Source organism: Lissotriton helveticus, chromosome 2_1 (genome assembly GCF_964261635.1).
Source record: "Lissotriton helveticus chromosome 2_1, aLisHel1.1, whole genome shotgun sequence".
In the NCBI taxonomy this organism is placed as follows: Eukaryota; Metazoa; Chordata; class Amphibia; order Caudata; family Salamandridae; genus Lissotriton; species Lissotriton helveticus.
The window spans coordinates 82,263,564-82,286,412 of record NC_136059.1 but is presented as its reverse complement, the minus strand read 5'-3'; positions in this window follow the sequence as shown (position 1 = coordinate 82,286,412).

The window sequence follows — 22,849 nt, the reverse complement described above, 5'->3', positions numbered from 1 at the left end:
ACACCCTCACTCACCCTCATCCCCATCACCCTCACCCCCATCACCCTCACCCTCCCTCATCCTCACACCCCCTCACCCTCACTCACCCTCTCACTCACCCTCACCCACCCTCTCACCCACACCCACCCTCTCACCCTCACACACCATCACACCCACCCTCACCCTCACACCCCCTCACACACCCTCACACACACCCTCAACCCCGCTCACCCTCACACCCCCTCACCCTCCCCCCTCACACCCCCACACTCCCTCACCCTCACACCCCTCACCCTCACACCCTCACTCCACACACCCCTCACTCTCACACCCCTCAGCCTCAGACCCCCTCATCCTCACAAACACACACCCTCACCCTCACAAACCCACACCCTCACACACCCTCACCCTCACACCCACTCACCCTCACATCCCCTCACCCTCACATCCCCTCACCCTCCCTAACACCCTCACCCTCACACCCCCTCACCCTCACATGCTCTCACCCTCACACCCCCTTGCCCTCACTTACCCTCTCACCCACCTTCAACCACCCTCACACACCCACTCACCTTCACACATCCTCTAACCCTGACACACCCTCTCACCCTCACTCTCACACACCCTCTCACCCACCCTCACACCACCTCACCCTCACACACCCTCACCCTCACACACCCTCACACACTCACCCTCACACACACACTCACCCTCACACACCCGCACCCCCTCACATACCCACTCCCCCTCCCCCTCACACCCCCTCACCCTCTCACACCCCTCACCCTCACACATCCTCACACCCTCACACTCACACACCCGCACACCCTCACACCCCCTCACCCTCACACACACCCTCACACACCCTCTCACCCTTTCACACTCTCACACACCCTCACCTTCACACCCTCACACACCCTCACCCTCACACCCCTCAACCTCACACACCCTCACCCCCTCACTCACCCTCATCCCCATCACCCACACCCCCATCACCCTCACCCTCCCTCATCCTCACCCCCCTCACCCTCACTCACCCTCTCACTCACCCTCAACCACCCCTCACCCTCAAACACCCTCTCACCATCAAACACCCTCACACCCACCCTCACCCTCACACCCCCTCACCCTCACACACCCTCACACACGCCCTCACCCTCACCCCCCTCACCCTCACATCCCCTCACCCTCACACCCCCACACTCCCTCATCCTCACACCCTCACTCCACACACCCCCTCACTCTCACAACCCTCAGGCTCACACCCCCTCACCCTCACAAACCCACCCCCTCACCCTCAGAACCCCACACCCTCACACACCCTCACCCTCACACCCCCTCACCCTCACATCCCCTCACCCTCACATCCCCTCACCCTCACATCCCCTCACCCCCTCACCCTCACACCCCCTCACTCTCACATGCTCTCACCCTCACACCCCCTCATCCTCACACTCACACACTCACTCACCCTCTCACCCACCCTCAACCACCCTCTCACACCCACTCACCCTCACACATCCTCTAACCCTCCCACACCCTCTCACCCTCACCCTCACACACCCTCTCACCCACCCTCACACCCCCTCACCCTCACACACCCTCACACCCTCACTCTCACATATACCCTCACCCTCACACACCCGCACCCCCTCACACACCCACTCCCTCTCACCCTCACACCCCCTCACCCTCTCACACCCCTTCACCCTCACACACCCTCACCCGCACACACCCTCACCCTCACACACCCTCACCCTCACACACCCTCACCCCCTCACACCCCCTCACCCTCACACACCCTCTCACACACCCTCAGCTTCACACCCTCACACACCCTCACCCTCACACCCCTCAACCTCACACACCCTTACCCTCACACCCTCACTCATCCTCATCCCCATCACCCTCACCCCATCACCCTCACCCTCCGTCATCCTCACACCCCCTCACCCTCACTCACCCTCTCACTCACCCTCACCCACCCTCTCACCTCCACCTACCCTCTCACCCTCACACACCCTCACACCCACCCTCACCCTCACACACCCTCACCCCCCTCACCCTCACACCCCATCACCCTCACCCCCTCACACCCCACACTCCCTCACCCTCACACCCCCTCACCCTCATACCCTCACTCCACACACCCCTCACTCTCACACTCCTCAGCCTCACACCCCCTCACCTTCACAAACACACAACCTCACCCTCACAAACCCACACCCTCACCCTCACACCCCCTCACCCTCACATCCCCTCACCCTCACATCCCCTCACCCTCCCTAACACCCTCACCCTCACACCCCCTCACCCCCTCACCCTCACATGCTCTCTCCCTCACACCCCCTTGCCCGAGAGGGTGGTTGAGGGTGGGTGAGAGGGTGACTCTCACCCACCCTCAACCACCCTTTCACCCCCACACACCCACTCACCCTCACACATCCTCTAACCCTGACACACCCTCTCACCCTCTCACCCTCACCCTCACACACCCTCTCACCCACCCTCACACCCCCTCACCCTCACACACCCTCACCCTCAGACACCCTCACACCCACACCCTCACCCTCACACACCCGCACCCCCTCACACACCCACTCCGCCTCACCCTCATACCCCCTCACCCTCACCCTCTCACACCCCCTCACCCTCACACCCCCTCACCCTCACACACCCTCACCCTCACACCCCCTCACACACCCTCACCCTCACACCCCCTTACACCCTCACCCTCACACACCCTCACACACCCTCACTCTCACACCCCTCAGCCTCACACCCCCTCACCTTCACAAACATACAACCTCACCCTCACAAACCCACACCCTCACCCTCACACCCCCTCACCCTCACATCCCCTCACCCTCACATCCCCTCACCCTCCCTAACACCCTCACCCTCACACCCCCTCACCCCCTCACCCTCACATGCTCTCTCCCTCACACCCCCTTGCCCGAGAGGGTGGTTGAGGGTGGGTGAGAGGGTGACTCTCACCCACCCTCAACCACCCTTTCACCCCCACACACCCACTCACCCTCACACATCCTCTAACCCTGACACACCCTCTCACCCTCTCACCCTCACCCTCACACACCCTCTCACCCTCCCTCACACCCCCTCACCCTCACACACCCTCACCCTCAGACACCCTCACACCCACACCCTCACCCTCACACACCCGCACCCCCTCACACACCCACTCTGCCTCACCCTCATATCCCCTCACCCTCACCCTCTCACACCCCCTCACCCTCACACCCCCTCACCCTCACACACCCTCACCCTCACACCCCCTCACACACCCTCACCCTCACACCCCCTTACACCCTCACCCTCACACACCCTCATCCTAACACACACCCTCACACACCCTCTCACCCTTTCACACTCTCACACACCCTCACCTTCACACCCTCACACACCCTCACCCTCACACCCCTCAACCTCACAAACCCTCACCCCCTCACCCTCACTCACCCTCAGCCCCGTCACCCTCACCCCATCACCCTCACCCTCACTCATCCTCTCACCCACCCTCACCCTCACACACCCTCTCACCCTCACACACCCTCACACCCACCCTCACCCTCACACCCCCTCACCCAAACACACCCTCACACACACCCTCACCCCCCTCATGCACACACCCCATAACACTCACCCCCTCACTCTACACACCCCCTCACTCTCACACCCCTCAGCCTCATACCCCCTCACCCTCACCCTCCCAACCCCACACCCTCACCCTCACAACCCCTCACCCTCACACACCCTCACACCCCTCACCCTCACACCCCCTCACGCTCAAACCCCCACACCCTCACACCCTCACACCCCCTCACCCCCCTCACCCTCACACATCCCCTCACTCACACACACCCTCACCCTCACACCCCCTCACCCTCACTCCCCCTCCCCTATACACCCCCTCACCCTCACACCCCCTCACACCGTCACCCTCACACACCCTCACCCTCACAACTCTCAACCTCACACCCCGTCACCCTAACTCACCTCCACCCACCTCACCCTCACCCCCTCACACACCCTCACCCTCCCACACCCTCTCACCCTCACACCCCCTCACCCCCTCACCCTCACACACCCTCACACCCCCTCACCCACCCACACCCTCACACACTCTCACCCTCACACACCCTCACTCACTCACCCTCACACACCCTCACCCTCACACCCTCACACACCCTCACCTTTATACCCCCTCACCCTCACACCCCCTCACCCTCACACACCCTCACTCACCCTCACACCCCCTCACCCTCACAACCCTCTCACCCTCACACACCCTCACCCACACACACCTTGACCCACCCTCACCCTCACACCCCCTCATCCTCACTCACCCTCACACACCCTCACACAACCTCACCAGCATAGCATAACAAAACATAGCATAGCATAACAAAACACAGCATAGCATAGCATAACAAAAAAAGCATAGGATAGCAAAACATAGCATAGCATAACAAAACAAAGCATAGGATAGCAAACCAAAACATGGCATAACAAAACATAGCATAGCAAAACACAACAAACCTTAGCATAACAAAACACAACAAAACATAGCATAGCATAACAAAACATAGCATAACAAAACAAAGCATAGCATAACATAACAAAGCATAGCATAACAAAACATAGTATAGCAAAACAAATCATAGCATAATAAGACACATTAAAACATAGCATAGCATAACAAAACATAGCATAACAAAGCATAGCATAGCAAAACATAGCATAGCATAACAAAACATAGCATAGCATAACAAAACACAGCATAGCATAACAAAGCAAAGCATAGGATAGCAAAACATAGCATAGCATAACAAAACAAAACATAGGATAGCAAAACAAAACATACCATAGCATACAGCATCACTCAGCACCACCACAGCATCACTCAGGGGCACCACAACATCACTATGCGCCACCACAGCATCACTGACCGCCACAGCATCACTCGTTCGCCATCACAACATCACTCAGCGCCACCACAGCATCAATCTGTGCAACCATTCAACAACAACTGGTTCAAATATGTTCTCTCAATGTTTCAAGCTTTATTACAAATGTAACAAAAAGATGTTAATATTTCACTTCTGTTCTTGGATTTCCGTCACAATAAAATACACTGAACATAATCTTCACCAAAGTTATATACAAAAATTTAAGCTATTGCCATTATAAATTACAATAGCTTTTATTTAAGTATTCATTATTTTAAAATTTTAAAAGCCATTGTTATTTGTAATATCATTACATGTAAGTCACGTAAATACAACACATATTGCATTTCAAATGTGTCACATTTGCGAAAGTTATAACTATTGGCATTGTAAATGACAAAGCTATTAATTTCGCTATTTTCAAGAAAACAAAACATAAATAAATATTTGTCATTTACAATACCAATAGCTTAAACTTTCCTAATGCGAGACCTATTGCATTGCAAATGCTTGTTCCCATTGTAAATGTGGAGGTTGCTTAAGGCTCATTGTAAACCGACTCTGGTATGGTCCATTACCAGGATATCGTCTGTGTATTGCCAGATGTGTAATTTGGACTGGCCGTCCCTTGGGGGAACCAGGGAGCTACCCTCCAATGCCTTGCCCAGATCTGCTGTTTATAGGTTAACGAGGAGGGGTGCAAGAACGCATCCCTGTTCCAGGCCACGGGAGGTGGTGATTTTGGAGGTGGTGGTAGGACGACCTGTTCTCACTTGCACCCACATGCCAGTGTATAGGGCGATACTTGCCCCTAGTAGTTTTGAGCGGATGCCCCAATCATTTAGTTTTTTTCATGGTGTGGGGCAGTCTACCCTGTCAAATACAGCACTATAATCGATAAAGCAGTAGGGGAGTGGTAACTGGTCTTTCTGTACTGCAAAGTGGCTCTGGGCTGCAAGTGCTGTGATATTATCCAGTGTTGATCCTGCGGCTCAGAACCCAGTCTGGAAAAAAGGCAAAAGATCATTTTCCATTACCCAGGCCTCAAGCTGTTTAAGTAGTGTTGTGGCAAAAGATTTGGCCTCAAGGTCTAAGCGTGCTATCAGGCGATAATTTGATAGATCTGCAGGGTACCATAGTGCAAGGTGGTCTGCTTTGTGGGCAGCATTGCTTTTGTGCAGGAAGGAATCACTATTCTACACAAAAACTCTGCTGAAAAGCAATTCAGCACATATGCTGAATGCAGCACACATGCAAAGAGGAGAAAATGAGGAGAAATAAGGATCATTCTGCTTGTTATTCTAGCCTCAGGTGGGTGCAGGATTTCCATGTCTACTAGTGTACATCTACTACAGACATGGATTTTCGTCAAAATCCAAAGAGGGATGTATAGGTAAACCCATGAACCACCCATGGAATGCCTCGCTGAGGCAAAGTTATGCTAGACAGAGCATTGCTCTGCATTGTGTTCCTTTTCATTACAGACCAACACAAATCGTGATTTGTGTTGGTTTCTAAATACCAGCCAAAGTCTTTTCGTCAGGTAGATTAAAAAGGTAACGCAAATTCTTTGTAAATTGGAGCCAAAGTGTGCTTCAGTGGTTCCATGTTACTACAGCCCCATCAGGAACCAAGCCCTATTTGTGATTCGGTAACCTATCACCAAATCACAAATAGGGTTTGCGATTCAGCATTAGGAAGGGGCATGTTTAGGGCGTCCCTTCTTAATACTGACTCGCAGTGAAATGTGTGAATGTTGTGCTACCGAAATGCAGTCACAAAACATTTGCAGTTTACCACCAACTCCGAGATGGTGATAACCCATTCATAAATGGGAAGGGGTCCCTAGGGGACCCCGTCGTCCCCTTTGTGAATGTTGGAGGAAACATTCTTTAAGAGCAGGCAGTGGTCCCACAGACCGCTGCCTACTTTTGAAAAATTAAAGGAAGACTTTAAATTTTTATTTTTGAAATGCATCTTTAAGGAAAATATTCTTAAAAAACAAATTGCTTTACTAAAAAGCAATCACAGACTTGGTGGTCGGCTGACCCCAGCAGGCCACCAGCCCTGTGATTTTCGTGATTCTTAATGGGTCACAAACCGAGATCACCTCATGAATATTAATGAGGTACATCTATTTGCGACCTACTTGGCATTACCAGATGTGGCAAAGACAGATAGGTGCGTGGGTGTTTGCGATTACCAAATAGAAAATTGCAAAATTCGCTATTTGGTAATCACAAAGCCAAACATATTGTACATCTAGCCCTACATCTCTTCCACAATATCCCCAGACATTATTTTATCTTGAGAAATCTTCTAACCGCACCTTTAATGTTACTCCTGTTTAAATTATCTAACAACTACTCAAACTATTTTATATGGTTTACATTTGAGGATATATTGTAGGACGATGTAGTTTAGGTGATTTAACGAAGGTGATGTAATGGGGAGTCCCAGATAAAGAGAGACTCAGAACATAGGGGCATATTATCAAGGGGGTTTATCTCAGTCGCTAACATCGCTATCTCCTATTACCAACTTTTGGAGATATTCGAGCTAAGCGCGAATATCTCCAAAAACTAACACCTGCCCTGAGCAGTTCTTAGCCATGTTATCCAATGGGAGGTGGATAACATGGCTAAGAGCATTAGCTCGGTAATGCATGAATATCGCTGACTTTTCAGCGATATTCATGCATTGCGGACGTTTTTTATCGCATTTGCGATAAACCTTGATAATAGCAAGGTTTATCTGCGATAATTTCTGACGATGCTTAGCGTTAAAAAATTTGTTGCTAAGCATCGTTAGCGATAAATATCGCTTAACGTTGGTAATATGCCCCATAATTTTGTTCCATCGTTAGTCTGGTGAACTCATTTTATAATTAAACTAAATTTTCCTCTTTTTTCACTTTGGTGACTTTGCAGGATTCAGTAAATATATAATATTTTAGCTATATTTATGTCTTGCCAGGTTACTGCCTTTTTTCTTTTTCTCTTTCAGCAGTCTATGAGAGTGCATGCATTTTATTGATCTCTCTATTGTGAGCTTTTTATGCCCTCACACCGCAGCCCATCCTGTACACTGTGCTATCCCCTACCCAGCTAAATTGTTGCTTTCACTGTTCCATCTACCTTTTTTCCTGTTTTTTCCATTTTGAACCACCCCGTGCTATCTGTTGCGTTCACCCCTGCTCAGCAGCATTTAGTTGCTTCCCCCCCCTAAACCATCCCTCCACTCCTTCGCTGCTCACCATCCCTTCTCATCCAAATTTGGATAACGCCTTTCAAAGTCAGGACCTATTGACTTTCTCAATGCTTATTTATTTTGTATATTTTTTGTCATCTTTAAATATTTAGAGATTAAAACATTTTTGACCTAAAAACACATTTTTATTTTAGTGAAAAGGAAAAGGGCCCAAAGGTTTTTGCTTGGCCAATCAATCAATCAATCATAGCATTTGTAAAGCGCGCTACATACCCGTGAGGGTCTCAAGGTGCTAAGGGGGATTGGGGGGGGGGGCAGCTGCTACTGTTCGAAGAGCCAGGTCTTGAGGAGTCTTCTGAAGGTCAGTAGGTCTTCGGTCTGCCGTAGGCGGATGGGGAGGTGTTCCATGTCTTGGCAGCGAGGTGGGAGAATGATCTGCCGCTGGCGGTAACTCTTCGGATGCGGGGGACATCGGCGAGGGCGTGGTCGGCGGAGCTGGTGGGTGGAGGTGTAGAACCTGAGTAGGCTGTTGAGGTAGGCTGGTCCGGTGTTGTGGAGTGCCTTGTATGCGTGGGTGAGGAGCTTGAAAGTTATCCTCTTGTTGACAGGGAGCCAATGCAGGTCTCTCAGTTGGGGTGTGATGTGGTTGCGGCGAGGAATGTCGAGGATCAGGCGTGCGGAGGTGTTCTGGATGCGTTGGAGTCGCTTCAGGAGTTTGGCCAAGGCTCCTGCGTAGAGGGCGTTTCCGTAGTCTAGTCTGCTGCTGATGAGGGCCTGGGTGACCGTCCTTCTCGTTTCGGTGGGGATCCACTTGTAGATCCTGCGGAGGGTGTTGAAGCAGGAGGAGGAGATGGCGCTGACCTGCTATATCATGGAGAGGGTTGAGTCGAGGATGACCCATAGGTTGCGTGCGTAGTCGGTGGGTGTCGGAGCTGTTCCTAGAGCAGTCGGCCACCAGGAGTCGTCCCAGGCCGAGGGGGTGGATCCGAGGATCAGGACCTCCGTCTTGACCGAGTTCAGCTTCAGGCGGCTGTTCTTCATCCAGTCAGTGACGGCCTTCACTCCTTCATGAAGGTTGGTTTTGGCGGTGTGGGGGTCCTTGGTGAGGGAGAGAATCAGCTGGGTGTCATCGGCGTAAGAGATGGCGTTGAGGTCGTGCAGTCAGGTGACGTGGGCGGGCAGTGCCATGTAGATGTTGAACAGCGTTGGGCTGAGGGATGAGCCCTGGGGTACGCCGCAGATGATCTCGGTGGCTTCGGAGCGTAAGGGGGAGAGGCGGACGCTCTGTGTTCTGCTGGAGAGGAAGGAAGTGGTCCAGTCGAGGGCCTTCTCTTGGATTCCGGTGTCGTGGAGGCGTGTTCGTAGTGTGCGGTGGCAGACCGTGTCAAAGGCGGCTAACAGGTCCAGGAGGATGAGGGCCGCGGTTTCTCCGTTGTCTAGCAGAGCCCTGATGTCATCGATGGCGGCGATGAGGGCAGTTTCGGTGCTGTGGTTGCTGCAGAATCCGGTACACAGTCAAAATATTGAGTTGAAAATTTCAACCTACCAAAATATCGTGTTTAAAATTTCGAAGGTACAGAATATCGATGTCAAGAATATCGTAGGACAGAATATCGACCCTGAGGTAAGTAATATCGAAATCATTTATATCGATGTAAGTAATATCGAAGTTAGTAATATCGATAGCATATATATCGATGTAACTAATTTCGATGTTATTAATATCGATATTTGTATTATTTTTTTGATTTTTATTATGTATGTGTTATGTTTTTGTTAAGTATTTAAATTAATTTATATTATATGTGTATTATTTTTATATATTAATAAATTTATTTTTAAGTAAATTATATGTTTTAGTACCGGAGCGGGTTGTGGGTTTATAGGGGAATAGGGTGGGAAGTAATTTAATTGTAATTATTAATTGGCAATTAATTATTTTAATTGATAAATTAATTATTTAATTGTTAATTAATGTTAATTTTTATTAAATGTTATGTTTTAGTACCAGAGCGGGTTGTGGGGTTATAGGGGAATAGGGTGGGAAGTAATTTAATTGTAATTAATTCATTTTTATTTAATTATTAATTGGCAATTAATTATTTTGATTGATAAATTAATTATTTAATTGGTAATTAATGTTAATTATTATTAAATGTTATGTTTTAGTACCAGAGTGGGTTGTGGGTTTATAGGGGAATAGGGTGGGAAGTAATTTAATTGTAATTATTAATTGGCAATTAATTATTTTATTTGATAAATTAATTATTTAATTGGTAATTAATGTTAATTTTTATTAAATGTTATGTTTTAGTACCAGAGCGGGTTGTGGGTTTATAGGGGAATAGGGTGGTAAGTAATTTAATTGTAATTAATTAATTGTTTATTTAATTATTAATTGGCAATTCATTATTTTAATTGATAAAATATTTATTTAATTGGTAATTAATGTTAATTATTATTAAATGTTATGTTTTAGTACCAGAGTGGGTTGTGGGTTTATAGGGGAATAGGGTGGGAAGTAATTTAATTGTAATTAATACAATTTTTATTTAATTATTAATTGGCAATTAATTATTGTAATTGTTAAATTAATTATTTAATTGGTAATTAATGTTAATTATTATTAAATGTTATGTTTTAGTACAAGAGTGGGTTGTGGGTTTATAGGGGAATAGGGTGGGAAGTAATTTAATTGTAATTATTAATTGGCAATTAATTATTTTATTTGATAAATTAATTATTTAATTGGTAATTAATGTTAATTTTTATTAAATGTTATGTTTTAGTACCAGAGCGGGTTGTGGGTTTATTATTATTATTATTTATTTATAAAGCTTGTAAAGCGCGCGGCTACCCCCAGCGGGGTGTCCCGGCGCTGTAGACTACAGACTAGAAAGGAAGGCATACTTATGCAGAGGACAATAGCCAGGTCTTCAGTCGGCTACGAAAAAGTGATTCAGACGGAATTAACCTAAGGTCTAGCGGGAGGTTGTTCCAAAGTTTGGCCGGCACAACTGCAAAGGCTCTACCGCCCATTCTGGAGCGACGGAACCGAGGGACTATCATAAGACGTAGGTTGTTAGACCGTAGGGATCTAACCGATTGGGAGAGTGCTAGTCTCTTTCGTAGGTATCCTGGTCCTGACCCATTAAGGGCCCGAAAGGCAAGAGTCAGTATCTTAAAGTGGATGCGACTGGAGATAGGGAGCCAGTGTAGCTCTATACGGTAGGATGCAACCGACTGACGGTAGGGGATATTGCCAATCAGCCTCGCCGCCGCGTTCTGAACGATCTGTAGGCGTTCGATTTGATACCGTGGGGCCCCAGCGTAGAGACTGTTGGCATAATCCAAGTGAGATGTTATTAGGGCGTGCGTAACCGTTCTGCGGGCATCCATGGGTAGATATGGAAAAATCTTTCTCATCATGCGTAGTTTCCAGAAACAGGCTGCAGTAACCTTGTTTATTTGGGTGTTACACGAGAGGGCATCGTCAAACTGAAAGCCAAATTACGGACAGTTTGAGCAGGCATAGGGGGGGGGATTAAACACAGCAGGCCACCACAAAGTAGGCGGTATTGTGATTTTTTGATTAAAAAACAGGACCTCCGTCTTATCGGTGTTGAGCCTAAGATGGTTAGCAGTCATCCAGGAGCATATTTCGCCAAGGCAGTGGCGGAAGCTGGCAAAGCTGGAGTCAGAGTGATCTCTAAATGAAAACACTAGCTGTGTATCATCAGCATAAGAGATCACTCTGACCCCCCACGACTCAACCACCTTAGCCAACGGGGCCAAATAGACATTAAAAAACAATGGGCTCAACGCAGAGCCCTGCGGAACTCCACAGACAAGGGGCTTACTCTCAGATTGAAATGGTTTAAGGAGAACCCTCTGCGTTCGTCCTTTAAGAAAGGAGCTGATCCACGACAGAACGGGACCACCCAATCCGATCTGCTTTAAACGATCCAATAGTATCTTATGGGACACCGTATCGAAAGCGGCGGATTGGTCGAGGAGGACCAACATGGCCTCCTCGCCTCAATCCACACACTCTCGAATGGTCTCAGAAACCTCCAGGAGTGCTGTCTCAGTACTGAAACCAGTTCTGAAACCCGACTGGGAATCGTGTAGCAGAACATTGGTCTCCAAATAATCCGCAAGTTGTAGCTGTACGGCCTTTTCCAAGACCTTCGCTGGTTTAGGGAGGAGGGAGATGGGAAGGTAGTTACAAAATTGCGCCGGGTCCGCATCCACATTCTTCAGGATGGGGACTAGCATAGCCTTCTTCCAAGCCGTTGGGAATTGGCCCAAATGAAGTGAAGAGTTCCAGATTGAAATAAGTGGTTCGATCAAAAGGGGAGCTAGGCTACCCATGACCTTGGGCGGGACCGGGTCTAAAGGGGAACCAGATTTACACTGAGTGAGCAGTTTAAGTGCAGACTCAGTGGTGAGGTCCTTAAAAGTTACCAATGACGGCGCGGTATAGTCCTTGTTCTTAGCCGTGGGAGGAGATAATACAGGAGTTAGGGCCGACGGAAAAGAGGAAGTGATTCTCTCAATTCTATCTTGGAAATAATCAGACAGACCGTTACATAGGGTCTGGCAAGCGAGGTTCTGGGGGGTCATAGCGGGAGGCTTGACAAAGTCTTTTACAATATTAAAAAGAGTTTTTGCAGAATTCTCAGCATTTTTAATTTGTAAGGCAAAGAATTCTCTCATTGTAAACTTTTTTAGTTTGATAAATTTTTTAGAGCAGATTTATCGATTCTTTTTGCTTCTGGGTCATAGAAGCGTCTCCAGCTGCGTTCTAATTTTTTACAGCGGCTTTTTTCCTCACGCAAAGCTGGAGAAAACCACGGGGTAGAAGGTCGGGATCTTGCAGAGGAGATTGGCAGTAGAGGGGCAGTGGCCTCGATGGCAGACAGTAAGGCTGAGTTAAACTGGGCAACGCTTGCATCAATGTCTTTGGTAAATGGATCCAAGGGGCACGAGAAAACAGGATCTAAGGCCAAGCAGGTGACTTTATGTCATTTTCTCCTGTAGTCCCTACCAAGTTCCACCGGGCTCGATGCGGGAGGGAGCCTGATATCAAACGGGAGAAGATAATGGTCGGTCCAGGTGAGGGGAAGAGAAGGATGAACTGTGGTACCAGGGAGATTTGAAAAAATTAAATCTAGAGTGTGGCCAGCTATATGCGTCGGGCCCTGAATCAGTTGGGACAAACTCAGGCTCTGCAAGGTGTCTAGAAGTTGAATAGCCTGGGTGCATGAGGGGTCTTCGGCATGCAAATTGAAATCGCCTAGCACTCTAAAGTGCGGATGTTTAAGGGACAGGTCCGCTATAAGATGTACAAGCAGCGTTAATGAGTGGGCTAAAGCACTGGGGGGGCGTGACGGGGCGGTGCAGGCAGTAGGTTACAATCTGAATTCCTCGGCAACAAACTAATACGTTTTTCACGAGGGTAACCTCCCCTGTCCCATGAAGTCCTTGAACACTCCACTGAGAGTGCTTTGATTTTTTTAGCTCACCCAGTGTGGAGCGAGCTAATACCACGGGCACACTTTTTCGCCATCCAGTGGTCCCATGTGGTAGGATTGGGTGCGTCTTTTAGGGGACGCAGACCGTCCACCAACTTGGTTTTGAGGTCCTGACGAAAACCTGGTTTACCATAACCGCTAAGGTTGAAACATGTAGACCTAACACATAGACCCTACTATTTACAGAGATACACGGGCTCATCGTTGCCCTATTTTATCTCGCCACGATTTTAACATTGTCCAGTTGCTTGCCAATAAAAAATCTTTATTTTACAAGTTCAAACCAGGACAATTTTTAACACACTGATTTTTTTCATTTTTCACGCACCACCACTCACAACCTGCTCCACTGCAATCAGGTGTTGAAGCACACCCTGATGACGCTAGGTCATTAGGGTGGACCCCGATGATGAAGCATGTCATCACTAGGTGATGAGTGAGGGGTTTTTAAGAAAAAGAGTTTTCCTCTACTTTGTGAAAACCGTCCACCGATACAGCGACTTGTGAATTCTCACTGGTGGTACTCCTCCATTTTGTTTTTTCTACTATTGTATCCAGGGGTACAGGAGTACTCCCTGTTCACTCTGGTGAACATAACCCTTGCTCTCTCCATTGTTTTTGTATAATAGTAATTTTTACCCAACTGTTATCCAACGTTTTCCCTACTGTTGCACTCTCTGGAGTGGGAATAGTAATTTTTACTTTTACGCTATCCAACGTTTTCCCTAATGTTGCACTCATTGGAGTGGGAATAGTCATTTTTACATACCCGCTATCCAACGCTTTCCCTACTGTTCCACTCACTGGAGTTGGAATAGTAATTTTTACCCACCCGCTATCCAACGTTTTCCCTACTGTTGCACTCTCTGGAGTGGGAATAGTAATTTTTACTTTTACGCTATCCAACGCTTTCCCTAATGTTGCACTCTCTGGAGTGGGAATAGTAATTTTTCCCCCTACGCTATCCAACGTTTTCCCTACTGTTGCACCCTCTAGAGTTGGAATAGTAATTTGCCAATCTACGCTATCCAACGCTTTCCATACTGTTGCACCCTTTGGAGTTGGAATATTAAATATTATTTTTACGCTATCCAACGTTTTTCTTACTGTTGCACCCTTTGGAGTTGGCATTGTAATTTTTACCCATACGCTATCCAACGCTTTCCCTACTGTTCCACTCACTGGAGTGGGAATAGTAATTTTTACCCACCCGTTATCCAACGTTTTCCCTACTGTTGCACTCTCTGGAGTGGGAATAGTAATTTTTACTTTTACGCTATCCAACGCTTTCCCTAATGTTGCACTCATTGGAGTGGGAATAGTAATTTTTACATACCCGCTATCCAACACTTTCCCTACTGTTCCACTCACTGGAGTTGGAATAGTAATTTTTACCCACCCGCTATCCAACGTTTTCCCTACTGTTGCACTCTCTGGAGTGGGAATAGTAATTGTTACTCTTACGCTATCCAACGCTTTCCCTAATGTTGCACTCATTGGAGTGGGAATAGTCATTTTTACATACCCGCTATCCAATGCTTTCCCTACTGTTCCACTCACTGGAGTTGGAATAGTAATTTGTACCCACCCACTATCGAATGCTTTCCCTACTGTTGCACTCTCTGGAATGGGAATAGTAATTTTTACTCTTACGCTATCCAACGCTTTCCCTAATGTTTATACTCATTGGAGTGGGAATAGTCATTTTTACATACCCGCGATCCAACGCTTTCCTTACTGTAGCACTCACTGGAGTTGGAATAGTAATTTTTACCCTTATACTATTCAATATTATTTATATTTATTTATGTATTGAAGATGTTACATAATGTTGTATTTAATTAATTTTAAAAATATTGAAAGTTTATTTAATTGTTGTTATTTATTAAATATAATTATTTATTATTATTTATGTTATTATTTTATGAGTGTTGATGTATTTTTAAATTGTAGTATTTGTTAATATTTTATAATTATTTAAAACATTACGTATATATTATGATTAATTAAGTATATATTATATATTTTATTATTAATGTTAATTAAATGTTTAATAGTAAATATGTAGTATTTATTAATTTTAAACATTATAACACATATTAACATAAGTTTAAAATATATATAAGTACTATTTACTTAATTTTACCTTTTTTTTAAAAAAACGATATTTTTAATTACGATATTTTTAACATCGATATTTTTGTTTCGATATTTTTGTGTACTTACCATGTTGTAGATAGGGTGTCGATATACTTGCCTTTGATATTCCAGCGTCGATATTTTGTTTGTCGATATTTTCAGCCTCGATATTCTGTCAGAGATTCGCAGAATCCGGACTGAGATGGGTCTAGGATGCTGTTCTCCTCGAGGAAGCTGGTCAGTTGTGTGTTGACGGGCTTCTCGATGACCTTTGCTGGGAACGGGAGCAGGGAGATGGGTCGGAAGTTCTTGAGGTCCTTGGGGTCCGCCTTGGGTTTTTCGAGTAAGGCGTTGACCTTGGCATGCTTCCAGCTCTCCTGGAAGGTCGCTGTCTCGAAGGAGATGTTGATGGCTTTCCGTAGATGGGGTGCGATGGTGGTGCTGGCTTTGTTGAAGGTGTGGTGCGGGCATGGATCTGACGGGGATCTGGAGTGGACGGTGTTCTTGATTTTGATGGTGTCGTCATTGTTGATGTGGGTCCAGGAGAGAAAGCGATTTGTGCGGATGGTGGTTGTAGGGGCGGAGGTCTCAGTGGTTGCCGGGGCAGTCGCGGTGTTGAAGCTGTCGTGATGTCTGCGATCTTGCGGTAGAAGAAGGTGGCCAGCAAGCCGCACATGTCTTGTGATGGTGGGATGTCGTTGGTGTTGGAGCTAGGGTTGGAGAGTTCCTTTACAATGTTGATGAGCTCTTTGCGGTTGTGTGCGTTGTTGTCTAGGCGGTCTTTGAAGGAGGCCCTTTTGGCGGATCTGATGAGGTGGTGGTGTCTGCCGGTGGCGTTCTTGTGGGCTGCGTAGCTTTACGGTGTTCGTTCATGGCTCCAGTTCTTCTCTAGCTTTCTGCATGTTTGCTTAGAGGCCTAGAGGTCCTCAGTGAACCAGCTGGTTTTCTTGCTGTTGTTGCTGTTGGAGGGTTTTTTGAGTGGTGCTAGTGTGGAGAAGTGTGGCTCACTGGTTAGAGGAGGCAGACCCTGAAGCAGAGGTCAGACCGGGACCAGGGTTCAATTCCAGACGCGGCTGGGTCTTGAGCTCAAAATGTCCACGGACTCGATAATTCTCGCTTCGGGGCCTACTCAAATCAGGGGCTCACACTCTGCAACTCTGGGCAATAGCTTGCTCAATCTCCACTACGGCCCGCCGCAGCGGGATGCCTGGCTTTCACCTTGGGGGTGCCCAGTAGGAGCTATCTCACAGGGAAAAACCAGGACGGGTTCCCAAAGCAAGTGCCTTGAGACCCTTTGGGGTGATTAGTGCGCTATATAAGAAGCCAACATTACATTTTGTTGGCGCAGTCGTTGATCCATTGTCTGAGGTTGCGGGCGACGACGTCGGGGTTGGTCGAGTCTGGAGGAGGGCTCAGGGTGAGGGCGGTGGATAGCTGGTTTTCGGTGACTTTGCTACAGCAGCGGCGAGGCGTCTGTTGGGTGCGTGGTGGGTTTCCGGAAGGTGAAGTGGATGCACCAGTGGTCGGTCCAGTGGATTTCGGTGGTGTGATTGAAGCAGACGTGGGAGCTTGCGGAGAAGATGGGGTCAAGCGTGTGGCCGGAGGTGTGGGTGGGTGTTGTGACGAGTTGACGGAGTCCAAGGTTGTCGTTCAAGGTGGAAGAGTTGGCGTTGTTGTTGTTTTCGAGGTGGAAGTTCAGGTCCCTGAGGAGGATGTAGTCTGTGGAGGTGAGGGCTTGTGTGCTGACGAAGTCGGCGATGGAGTCGCTTAACTTTGGTCGGAGTCCGGGGGTTCTGTATATGAGGATTCCCCTGAGGGTGGTGTTGGGGGTCGGTGTGGATCTGGAAGTGCAGGTGTTCGGCGGTGCTGAGGGTGTTGTCGGTGTTTGTCGAGATTTTGAGGGTGTTCCTGTGGATGATGGTGATTCCTCCTCCTACTTGCGGTCCTTGCAGGTGATCTTATAGCCTTCCGGGATGGCTATGGCAATGTCGGGTGCTGAGGAGGGGTTCAGCCAGGTCTCCGTCAGGAAGGCGACGTCTGGGGTGTTGGAGTCGAGTAGGTCCCAGAGTTCAACCGCGTGTTTGCAGGCGGAGCGGGTGTTGAGAAGGATGCCTTTGAGGTAGTTGGGTTCTATGGTTGGTGGTTTGGCGGGCTGGATGCTGGTGAAGTTGCAGTTCCAGTATGAGAAGGGTCCTTGCCCTTCCGGGTGGCCAGGCAGCAGGTGCGTGATCATCCGGCATTGAGTGCATGGAGGGTGTTGGAGTTGTAGTGGAGATGGGTGTCGTGGCGTTTGAGGGGGCCAGGGGTTCAGGCGCTGGGCGCAGTCCAGGCGCGGACGGGCGCAGACGAGGTTGCCTTATGGGGAGGTGGGAGGGAGGAGCAGCTGAGAGGCGGGAGCGGGGCTGCGAGTAGGTGAGCGGGGGCGGGCCGCAGGGAAGCAGAGGCGGGAGATTATGGGGCTACAGAAAGCAAGAGGAGGGAAAAAAGGCAGCAGAATGGGCCAAAGACAAGAGCCAGACAACAGAGGCACAAATTAAACAGAGGCAGCAAGAAAAATAAAACGGAGGCAGCAAGTAAAAAAAAACGGGGGCAGGCAGACACAGGCAGCGATATGGAGAGTGAACTCACGGAAGCGGCAGCAGTGGTCCCAGCGTCACGGGCACACAGGCGGTGCTGTGCGGTGTGGGGAGCAGCCTAACCTGCAATCAGGGTCAAGGGTCGCTCCTTTCACTGCACAGTGGCCGCCCTCTATGGGGAGGCCAATGAAAATTATTAAGTGGCTTTTAAAGGATCTCTAATATGCAGCAACTATAAGCCCAGAAGAATAAGCACCAAATATATGTGTATTGGCATCCAACTCCTAATGCAAAAGTCTATCCACAAAAATGAACTACTCTACTGGCCCCAGCATCTGGGATAAAACACTCTCTCCCTAAGTTAGGGTCTAATTGCGATGGCGGTGGGATAAGCATCCGACAGCCATCTAAGCGGGTTGGAAAACAATACGACATACGACGGTCGGTGGTTCCACCCACCCAATTAAGAAGCAACCGACATGTAGGCGGTCAGAAACAACCCCTGTTCCATTGCAGCCTGTGCTGCAGCCTGGAAAAGCAGCACAACCTCAGTAGTATAAAGGGATGCTTTGAAACATCCATGCCCCATGTGGCAGGCACCACAAGGTGCCTGGCATACGGAACACAAATGTTTGCTGGGGCTGTGGTGCCCCTAGGACTCAAAGTGGACCCAGTGGTAATGGGAGCCCTACTAAGGGCCCCCAAAGTCCCTTTCTGACTGCCTTTCTATGGCGGTCGGACCACCATGAAAAGGCTGTTGGAAATAGGCATTGTAGTCCCTACAGCGGTGCCTGAGCAAGCACCGCCCCTATCGTAGGGAATAGGATCCAATCGACGGTCTAATGGGCTCGAAAGTCAGTCGGTCCCTCCAACTGAAGTGGTCCAACGGACCACATCATAATGCGGCAATCGGACCGCTATGCTGGATGTCGACGGGACCACCCCCAACATCCTAATCAGGCCCTATTAGTGCTGTGGGTGATTTAATGTGTGGAAATCGTTTAACCAACACTTTTTTCCATTCTACAGATTTGGGGGCCTATTCACAAAGGTAAATATTACTTCTACTACTACTACTTACTACAAGAAAATTTGCTTAGTTTTGAGTAAATTTATTACTTTTGCATATTCCACATTTCCAAGTGTAAAGTTACTCAAAAGTCTTACATGTTTAGAAGGCCACTACCTGTCCCTGCCTGACTACTTTACCTGTGGCAGAAGTACTTGGTCCTGCGACCAGGCTGGCCATTTTGGACCCCGCTCTGCTGCATTAGAACGATGCCTTCCGGTTCCCCTCCATCCGTTTGCCTCTTGACCTTTCTCTCGGCTCCTCTCGCATTTACTCTGCCTCACTCTTCTTCCACTTTCTACCTTTGGCTTTTCCATCTCTCTCTCCTTCTTCCTCTCTCCCTTATCACTTCCACTTTAGCTTCTTCTCACTTTTTGGCCTGTTTTTCACACTATTTCTTTTTTCCCCCTGCCACTCTTTTCACTTTTTCCTTGTTTTGCCCACTCTCCACAATTTTTCTCTTTGTCACTGTAGACGTGTTTCAATCATAACTTTTGCCTCATTTTGCATGTTTTCCTGTCTCTCACTCTACATTCACTCTTCACTCTGCCTCTTTATTGCCTACTTTTTGCCTTCTTTTACGCTTTTTTCCTTGTTTTTGCTTCATTTATTATTTTTTTCACTCCTATCTCACACCTTTCACTTAACTTGTACTCCCGCACCATGTTATATGTCACTCGCTCCTTATCCGCCCACCTTTCCTGCCCTGGGTGCTGTTAACGCCTATCATGACCACAGGCCCCGGATCTCCTCCCACCATTCCAAACCTTTTTAATGGTGAATGCACTATAGACCAACCAGTAGAAAATGCTGCCTTGCCCTGCCTGACCGACTTAAGTGTGGTAAAAGTACCCTGTTCTCCAACCAGGACTGGCCCTTTTGTACCCTGATACACTACGTTAGACCAAGGCACCCCCATCCTCCCTCCCTCCATTTGCCTCTTGGGTCTTATTGCTTAGCTACTTTTACTCTCCCACACTCTTTTGCCACTTTTTTACTTCTGGCTTTTCTGTCTCTCTCTCTCTCTCTCTCTCTCTCTCTCACTCTCTCTCTCTTCTCAATTTCAGTTTTGCCTCTTCTCACTTTTTTGCCCTATTTTTCAGTCTTTGTCTATTTTTCCTAGTTCCATTAATTTTACTTTGTCTTGTTTTACCCGCATTCCACTCTTTGTCACTTTAGACACATTTTCCTCATTTACATACTTTCATTCTGCCTGCACCTGCCCATCTAGAACAGACCAGACATATCAAGAACACCAGGCACAAGTGGAGCAAGATCCTGAAAGAAACCTGGACCACCAGGTTTCAGTCACAACACCCGCCCCACCCCGATCTAACACAATTCATCATGAACTTCATTACTTGGATCACCTCCTGTGCTGAGTCCTCACTGCTCTACACACCACCAGCACATCTCACTCCAAGCCACAAGCAACTTGGTTCACATAAGACCTCCACCTCACCAAGCACTACTAAAAACTGCTGGATCACGATTGCCACGACTACCACAACAACAACGCCTACAGATCAGTCCTCCAGATGTACCACGTGTGACCCAGAACCACCAACTACACAGCACTCACTGGACAGATCCAAAACAGCTCCAACACTTTGATAGAAATCCTTGCAGCAGAGAAGGAATTCACATTCCCTCCGACAAGGTCCACATCTGTCAACCCTCACAGGAGCTCTGCACCCAGCTCTACTACTATTTCACCCACAAAATCAACACCATCTGCAGTAAATTTGCACTCCAACCCTCCAACCCTACTTTTCCACCCTTGCCACCTCAATGAGAAGAACACCTCAGGAATGACTGAATTGCTGGCCAGTCATCACCCCATAGGAAACCATCAACACCATGCTTTACAGCCATTCAGTGGCCCCTGCGGATCCATGTATTCACTTCATATTCACAAGAGTTCTCAACCCCAACCCTCAACAGACCCCACAACAATTCTCAACAACTCTCGGTCCACCACCACCTTCCCGAACTCTTGGAATCATGCCACCATTTCTCAACACCAGGACTGGCCAACCACCTTAACTGCAACTACATCCTGGATCGTTCTCATTCTGGATTCAGACTGACACGCAGCATTGAGACCACCCTCATCAATGCCACCAACTACATTCACCTATTCATGGAAAAAAGGGGACATGGAAGCACTCATCCACCTCAAACTCTCTGCCACTTTTGACGCTGTCTCCCACCCTATCCTCCTCCAATGCCTCCAAGAAATCACAATCTATGGACCAGCACTCTGATGCTTCAGCTCCTTCTACTCCGGATAAACCCAGTCAGCTTAGCCCCGTACTTGTACACTGCCTCCATCTTGATCTGTGGTGTCCAACATCATCTGCGCTCACTAGCTCAGCATCATCTCTTAAGATGATGACACCCAGCTCATTCTCTCCCTTTCAGAAGACACCTTGAACACCCAAGTAAACTACATCAACAGCATGTCCGAGGTCACAAACTTGATAAAAACCAAGTGCTTAAAACTGTACAGTGACAAACAGAAGTGCTCATATTCAGAATAGAAGCTTGTCTCAGGTCCTCAGCCTGGTGGTATCTCAGAGCTGAGGTCAACATCCAAAGCCTGTCCAACTTGACCAGGAACTTAGTGATCGTGATTGATAATCAAATCTTGATGTCCAACCAACTCTGAAGGGTCGAATACAGTTGTTTCCATGCTCTTAAGTTCTGAAAGAAAGTATTCAGATGGCTCCTGCTGGACACCTGAAGATCCATCACTCAAGCCCTGACCACCCGTAGACTGGACTATGAAAGCGCCTTCTAAGTCCATATCACCTCTCAACTCACCAAGAGATTCCAAGTCATGCAGAACGCAGCAGCTGCACTCACTGTCATATTACCTCTCACTACTCACATATCCAAATACCTCAAAGACCTCCACTGCCTCCCTAGCCACAAGCACATCCTCTTCAAGCTCCTCACAAACACCTACAAAGCATTACAGAATCAAGGCCTAGCATACCTCAACAGCGGCATAGGCCGAGCCTTTTCCTATCTGCCATCCAAAACTTAGAAGGACCTCTCATTACACATCAAAACCCTCAGCTCCATCTTAGAATTCTGTAAGAATCTGAGAGCGGCTTGTCTTGGCTCACGTTGTTGACACTGGAGGCATATAGTCTGACTTAAGTAGCTAGTACTGCAGCAGCAATTTTAATGATACATTCTTACATTAAAGCATATTAAATGCAAAAAATATATATTTTGTCTAAACAATGCTGCAGTCTTTTTTGGACTTTTTATGAACATGTATCTCAAGTTCTTATACAATACAACTTTATATTTTACAACTTTTCTCTAAAATATGAACTAACGTGTTTGCCATTGAAA